The 8197-nt window shown below is 40.3% G+C and overlaps 1 pseudogene across 1 annotated transcript; it reads left to right on the plus strand.

The window, feature by feature from the left end:
- The first annotated feature begins 732 nt into the window (after window positions 1–732).
- Window positions 733–8197, plus strand: LOC144638143 (carboxypeptidase D-like; annotated as a pseudogene). Its single transcript, XR_013567887.1, has 5 exons — window positions 733–1653; window positions 2951–3202; window positions 5283–5588; window positions 6501–6619; window positions 7079–8197. The product of XR_013567887.1 is annotated as a carboxypeptidase D-like (transcript).

Genomic DNA, 8197 nt, shown 5'->3' on the forward strand with positions numbered 1-8197 from the left:
ATCGCATCACGGCCAACCATTAGCGAGTGACCTATGGCCGCGTTTAGCAGTAACAGCCAAATAACAACACTGTTATTTTCTCGCTTAAATTACCATCACACTCGCAGTAAAGCCCTGCCAGAAAAAGGCAGGGCTTTACCGCTTAGTAAAAATTTTTTTTATTGTTTTTTAGAGGTGTTTTGTACGATAAAACAAAAAATACGTCCGTGATCTGTTTACTAAGAGATTTTAAGTGCATTTAACAGACCACCTGCTGTGGAGTGACAGGTTAAAAATTTTACCTGCTCAGCTCCTTTTAGCGCAAAATTTTCTCGAATAAACCTTTTTGAACGTCGTTTAATTTTCTTATTTAATTCTAAATGTTTCTTAAAAAATAATTTCCAGCAATTTTAACATACAACAAGTGGCTTATTTACTCAGTGTGAACGAAAGATCAACCTTCGCCCTAAAAACCAGTTTATTTGATTTGTTTGATAAAACACTGTTCTTATATACCGGCGAGGATTTCAGACCAGTTAAGATTTTTACCTTTCTTGAAATAAAAATACGACAACCTATCCAAAAATATCAATGAAATTTCTAGTTCAGCTGATCGCCCAGAGCAGATGCATTTTGTAAATGAGTAAACACTATAAATTGTTGCTACGATTAGAGATTGTTTATTGCTGAGCCACACCCAGAGCAAGGATAAGAGCTAAATAAAGCGACTGAAAAATGTTCTACAGGCTACTGTCAGTTAATGGACAAGTGATCTAATTGTCATTTTAGACTGATAAAATTTCACAGTGAAAGCTGTTGGACTGCTTTAGCGAAATATTTGCCGTTTAGTCGACGGAAAGACGTTAAAATGTATCGCTTCTCGGTTCTCGTAGTATGTAGTTTAATTCTTACTTCGCCGCGCTTTGCAAACAGCAATCCGTTACTTAAGAAAGTTTTAGACATGTTTCACGGCGGCAAAGAAAAAGAGACAGCAACCACGACGAGACGAGAAAAAGCATCGACATCTTGAATGTGGATGAATTTAAGCACCACGATTACGAGGAAATGACATGGTTTTTGAAGTACTTTGCGAAGAAGTATCCGGACATTACAAGACTGTATTCTATCGGGTACAGCGTTCAAAACCGGAAGTTATGGGTGATGGAGATTTCAGACAATCCTGGAAAACACGAACCGGGCGAACCGGAAGTCAAATACATCGGTAACATTCACGGTAACGAAGCGTTAGGTCGAGAACTGTTACTTCAGCTGATAAAGTACTTTTGCGAGAACTACGAAAACGACCCTAAAATTAAGACCCTTGTGGATACGACTGGAATACATATATTACCAAGCATGAACCCAGATGGCTACGAAATGGCAGCGGTTCGCGGCAAAGGCAAGAAACTGGTCGGGAAGCGAAATGCTTACAGAGTCGACTTAAATCGTAATTTTCCGGATCAGTTTTTCCCCAGCACTACAGGCCCGCCCCAGTCCGAGGTCAAGGCCGTGATGGACTGGATCGAGACATACCCGTTTGTGTTATCTGCTAGTCTGCATAGCGGTGCCTTGGTTGCACTTTATCCTTATGATGATTCACCTTCAGGTCAGAGTTTGTACAGCGCTACTCCTGATGATGACGTGTTTAGACGTTTGGCGAAGACGTACTCGCAGGTACTTTGTTGTTACTTTTGATTTTCCCAATTTGAACAAGAATTCGAAAATTGAAGGGCTTGTAGGACGCAAGCTGAAGGGACCCGCGCGAGACTACCTACCCAAGTCCCAAATCTCGGGCCCTATATTTGCTCCTGTAGCTAGGCTGCTAGTTGTAGCTGATTCTGTTACGTACAAACCCCGTTAAATTGACTGCAACTTAAAAAAATATTGGTTTAAAATTGTAGAACAAACTGGCACCAAAGAGACGTTAAGAAGGTAAAAATGAATACGGTTGGCGAAAATATTGAACATTGAAATGGATTACAATCCTGATTTCTATCGGTCAAGATAAGGACAGCTTGTATGCAAACCATAAATAATAGTTAGAAATTATTTAATTGTTGTAAATAGTAATCATATAAGAGAACGATTTTTTACTGCAATTTTAATAATCCAAAATCGAAATTTGTTGAAAAAAAAAATTTTTTTTCGCTTTGTGTAAAAAAATAAGTAGAACCTCGATTTAACGAATCTCTATATAACGAAGTTCTCGATACACCGATCGATTCTGTAAATTATACAGAAAAGAACCTCGATAAAACGAAACCTCGTTCTAGCGAACGTATTTTGCCAGTCCGTTGGCCCTTCGTTATATCGAGGTTTCCCTGTAGAAGCATCCGGCTATCTGCCAGTTTGAATTTTATGATGGCACATGGTTGCCGCTATATTTTGTTCAACGAAAAGGCTATATTTCTGAAAACACATTTCAACTTCTTAAAATTACTTAACAACTTAAGGTTTAAAAATCTTTAAATTGAAATATATACAATTTATTTGGAAAATAGCATGTTCAATTATACACAACCATAAGAATACTGCAGATATATTTTTAAATTCTTATTTTTCTTTTTCTTCAAAAATTTATTTACCTTTGATTACATGACGCGAACAATAAGTGTCGCGAACATTTCATGTCGCGAAAATTAAGTGATCCACATTATGTCAACAAAAAAAAAATAAGTTTATTACTACTGAAGGAAGGATTTTCAGTGTAAATGGATGTTGTCGTCAATTCACTCAAAAACAATAACTTATGCAACTATAAGCATAGACTACTTGTTGCGTTTTTGTTACTTTTGTCGTTATCGTTCCTTTGATGAAATCGCTTTATTAAATTCAAGGGCATGTTAAGAACGCGAATTTAAAGTGATTCAAAATACAAAATTTTCGCAAATCGCGAAATATGCGCACCTCAAAATCGCGAAATTAACGTGTCGCGAAAATTTCATGTAATAAGGTACTTGTTTTACTTTAGGCACATCCCGTGATGCATCTGGCTAACCCTAAGTGGAACTGCACAGACCAAAAGGAAGAGCACTTCATAGACGGTATCACGAATGGTGCCAGCTGGTCAAGTCTCTCAGGAGGCATGCAGGATTATAACTATGTTCACTCGAACTGCTTTGAAATAACACTGGAACTTGGCTGCGATCGATTTCCCAAAAGCAGCGACTTAGAGAAGTACTGGCTTGATAACAAAAAAGCTCTTATCGAGTTTACACAGCAGGTAGGAAAGATATTTTTGTCTGTTACCTTATTATTGCCAACGAGACAGCCGAGCCAAGAGGCGAGGCTGTCGAGGCGGCAGAATCATAGAGCCGTGTGCGTATGAGTGTATAGGCAGAGAAAATCTTAAGTTCTGCGTAAGGGACTTTTTTTTTGACCATATTTGGGTGTAAGTAAACCCCATATTTGGGTTGTATCGTCTTCCCAACTGGTTCCCAGTCTCTCACTCCTTGCTAGAGAGCAAATGTCCAAAATGGCGTCAACGCGGCTCGCTGTTAAAATTTTCAATGTGGTCATTCATCCCTTTACCGATCAATACACCTTTAGGGAATTATAAATCGAAAGAGAATACCCTACAGAATATTCGACCGCCGAAAAAATGAACATCAAGGTCTTCAAAGCGATGAAATAATGTTTCGACTTTGGGAGTCCTTTGATTTACGATCGAAGAGAGATGAAAATTAAAAGCGGACTGTTGACTTCAAGTAGAGTTTTCTTGACTTATGAGAATGCTGAAGTCGGGTAAATGCTACCTTTTAGTGTTGATTGTGTTTATAGTAATTGTTTGACCGATGATTTATTCCAAATCAAATACCGTTTATATATTATTTGGCACGCATTTTCGCTCCGCGTAGGAATAACATCAATACAAAGCGACGCTCACTAAAGCGGCATAACAGCTCTTATAAAAACGGCATCGACGAAAGCATAAGCACAAGCACAAGCACAAGGATCAAAATTTGTCCTTTTCTTGTGCTTGCGTTCGTGTGAAAACAAACATCGCATAAGCACAAGAAAAGTGTTTACGTCTAGCCGTGTCTAGCCAATTGAAGTACTAGTTCCAGCATTTGAACAAAGTCGCAGAGGCCGCGGTTGATTTTGATAAACGTTTTTCGAGAATGTTCGGAGAAGTGTAGACAAAAAAACAAAAAGGCCCAGGCGCGGACTTGAGTAGCGAAAAAAACGGAGACGAATGCTTTCTTTAAAAATATTTATAATCCCAAATGTTTCGTTTTTCTCCTTTATAAGTCGCTTTCACTTTCTTCGTCACACGAGTAGAGGAGAGATAGTTTCTGCCACAATATTTGCAGGGAGAACGGAGTCGAGAACGAAGCCTTCTAACTTGTAAACATCATATTCTTATGCTAACGTGCTTGTGCTTATGTCGACGTTCGTTTTCACTTGGCAGGAACTACTTATGCTGCTTGCGTTTGTGCTTGCGCTTGTGCTTGCGTCGCTAGTGAAAACCAGGCTTAAAATTACTGCATGTCATACGCACAAGAAAGTCAAACGTTTTTACCTAAAAAACGTTTTTACCGTATTTTTACCTAAAATGCAATTTACCATATTTTGGTCAATTCAAATATAGTTCTATCAAAAACCATTCAATATCTTTTCTTATGAACAAACATGAGTATTTCGCTCGTTGGCACTTACCGATAGGTACAACTAGTAGGTACCTTGACCCTTATTCTTACTAATTTTCGCGCGTACTTAATTTCGCGAAAAGCCGAAAACTCGGGAGCCGAATTTCGCGAGTATTAATTTTCGCGATTGCAAGAAAACTTAGAGCAAAAGTGTATTAAATTTCGCGATTTTGTCAGTGTTTTCTGGATCAGTCGTCAATGACTAAGGAACAACTGTAAATATACAAAGGTCTGGTTCAATGTAACTACAAGGAGCCTGCAAACGGAAACTTTTGTGACTGTACTAAAGAGGTTTTGGCGGATTTTTAAGCTGAAGAAAACAGTTAGAGGATGGATGCTAGTCGAAAACAAGACAGAAAGACGTTTTCAAGGGTAGATATTTGCATTTCCAAACATTCAAAATTTTTTATTGTTTTGATATATGGTATAAATTTTCGCGTGTTAAAATTTCGCGCAATGTTTTTTTCGCGCGTATCTAATTTCGCGATTATTTTGAAATCGCGAAAATCAGTACTCGCGAAATCTAGCTAGAATAAGGTATTTTTTAAATGAAAATCTAATGTTAAATGTTCTCTCTCTGATATACTGAGTTTCCTGCAGACATCCATGACCAAATGCAAACTGAAAAAAAACTTTATTTGACATGTCTCTTAGGTACATTACGGCGTGAGTGGGTTTGTTAAAACCACACAAGGAGAGCCTCTCACCGATGCGACCATTAGTGTCGCAGATCGTCGTCATGACGTCACTACGTCAAAGGATGGAGATTACTGGCGCCTGCTCGTACCAGGTTCCTACGAAATCACGGCCAGGGCAAAAGGCTTCCAACCTCAAACGCATCTGGTGGAATTCCACGCGTCTGAAGGAAAAGTAGTTAATTTTACGCTAAAGCCGCATCAAGAAGACGCGACGAAACTGTCACTTGTAGCAGGCGAGGACGAATTGTTAGACCGAGTCATGGTAAGCTTATCACGTTCAGATATGTATATTTATCGCTCATAGAAACGAGGGCGAGTAGTCTAATTGGAGGAGGAGGAGAAGCCACGAGCCAAGCGGCCCACACTGCCGGAGCTTATCCCGGTTTCCGTAGCATTAAGCGGCTAAGAAAATTTCTACTCCCCCCTGAATGGGATGCTAGTCCATTGCAGGGTTCCCCCCCAGCATTATGTCGCCGGTACCCATTTATACACCTGGGTAGAAAGAAGGACTATGAGAGTTAAGTGTCTTGCACAAGAACACAACACAAGTGACCCCGGCCGGAGCTCGAACTCGGACCACTCGATCCGGAGTTCGGCGCACTTACCATTAGGCCACCGCGCCTCCCTAGTAGTCTAATTGGTTTAGTAAAAACTCTAGGGAATTGCAGTCCAAAACTTATAATTTTATGTAAACTATGCACTTTTAAGCCTGATTAAAAAAAATTGTCCCTTAAGAGAGCAAGGCGCGCGAGGTCGTGTTACCAGCGAATTGAAAACAATGGGAGAACCAATCAGATTCGCGTATTTCCAACAGAACACGGTTGAGTTTCTACTAATCCTTATTAGCATGACACAGTAACCGATTATTGGGAAAATCGCAATCTGATTGGCTACACAGACACCTACTATCGATCGATAGTAGGCTCTCGTAGCGCGAACGGCATTGTGGCTGGAATTATAAGACCGAAAAGTATCAAACAAAACCGTTAATAAATATGTGTTGTTGATATCATACGTTAAAAAGAGCCGCCACTTGGCTATGCTAAAACAATTAAGCTGCTCGTTCTTGGTTTCTATCAACTGAGAAAGTTGGCTCGGGTGGTTCAATCCTTGCCCATTTGCTCCTCCTTATTTGTTTTCTAAAGCTTACAAGTATTTATCACTTTTGCCACAGACTGGAAGCTTCGTAACGGAAACTGCTGATCCAAGGGAACACATTATATTTCCAAGTCAGAATGACAGAGAAGAACAGTCGTCTAATAAACACATCCTCCATCCCGGGCTCAACGACAGGTAAGTTATCTTTTAAAATTCCGGACAACAGATATGAGCGCTCGGAAAAAAGGTGTTAGTGAATCGCGAATTTGCAGTCTCCGTTGCCAGACTGAGCTCGCATTCAACGTATCGAAGTTGCTTAGCAACTGATTGCGTCATGATGGCGTGAAAACTTTCGGAGTACTCTCGAGTGTTCGTGCTTTTCTTTGATTGGATAACAAAAATCCGAAACTTCACGAGAGTTTCAATTGCGTTTATTTCTGGTCGGTAGTCATATATGGTTTGAGATTGTTGAAGGTTCACTTGAAAGTGAGTTTAATAAGTTTGAAAGCTCGAGAAGCTTGTCCTTAAACATTCCTTACTAGACGCTCCGGTGAAGCATCACTATTTTGCACAACAAATCTTGCCTCCTTAGGTTTAAGTTTTATGATTCTTTGTCATGATATGTTTGTCCCTTCCTTCTTTCTCGTTTTAAAGAACTAGATTGTCTCTTGAGAATGAGTTGCTACATGAAGAAACTGCGCGGGGGAGTGGAGTGAGCGAGGAAAACAAAACAGACGATTCGTCCGGTGAAGGAGGAGGGAGTGGTGACGAGAACTCTTCACGCGTCAAGCAAGAACCAGACAGACCTGTCAGTATACAAAAACTGGTTAAACCAGCCAAACCTGCAAGTGTCCAGACACCAGCTAAACTCAGCAGCAACAAAACGTCACCTAGAGTTAACACCAAACCGCCTAAGCGGAACAATGTTCAAAGTCAAAAGAAGTCAGTACCTGCTGTAGAAACGAAAAAGGACGCACAAGCTAAAATAGCTGTCACAGACAAACGCTTTGCTAAGCTGATTGGTTCAAACGTGGCGTGCCGTTTGGTCGGAAAGAAAGGCTTAAGGAACGGGAACCTTCGATGGGTGGGTCACTTGCCCCACTTGCCATTAGACGACGCACATCTCATTGCTGGTGTGGAATTGTTAGCGGATGATAAACTGGGAACTGACGGCACATACCGTGGAGTAAGATACTTTAAGAGCTCTCCGAAACGAGGTTACTTCTTCAGGTTGAAGGACTGCAAAGCTGTCAAACATTAGGGGTCGTTAAGTGCTAAACTATAACTTTATTGAAAGCACCCAGGAATTACGCTCCGACTAGAAGGGCGAACTGAAGCCTAACACCATGACAAGTTACAATTGACAGATGGTACAATTTGAGACTTTTTAAGCTCACTAGGAAGATTTTTTGTAATTCTTCTCAATCTCTCCTAATCCCCGGGTGAGGGGGCGGGGGGGGGGGGGGAGGGTACTCAAAACGTTTTTATAGTGGGGCTCCACCCCGAGATCTTAACCCTTACCCTGGCCTTTCATATACCATTTTACGACAGAAAAGGTAACCATTTCGTATAACTTCGATAGGAAACTTGTACCGCTTTCACTAACCTACAGAAGGGATACTGCATCTCTTTTCTTTATATTTCACTTTAAAATACTTAAAGGAATCGACCGTTAGATGGGTCTGTTCTAGATATTTTGAAATGCCCTTTTTAATATCTAGATGGTACTTTTTAGTGCCCTTTCCTTTACTACAACTCGTGAAATCCCTACCC

Source organism: Oculina patagonica, chromosome 14 (assembly GCF_052425735.1).
Source record: "Oculina patagonica isolate OP01 chromosome 14, crgOcupat, whole genome shotgun sequence".
In the NCBI taxonomy this organism is placed as follows: Eukaryota; Metazoa; Cnidaria; class Anthozoa; order Scleractinia; family Oculinidae; genus Oculina; species Oculina patagonica.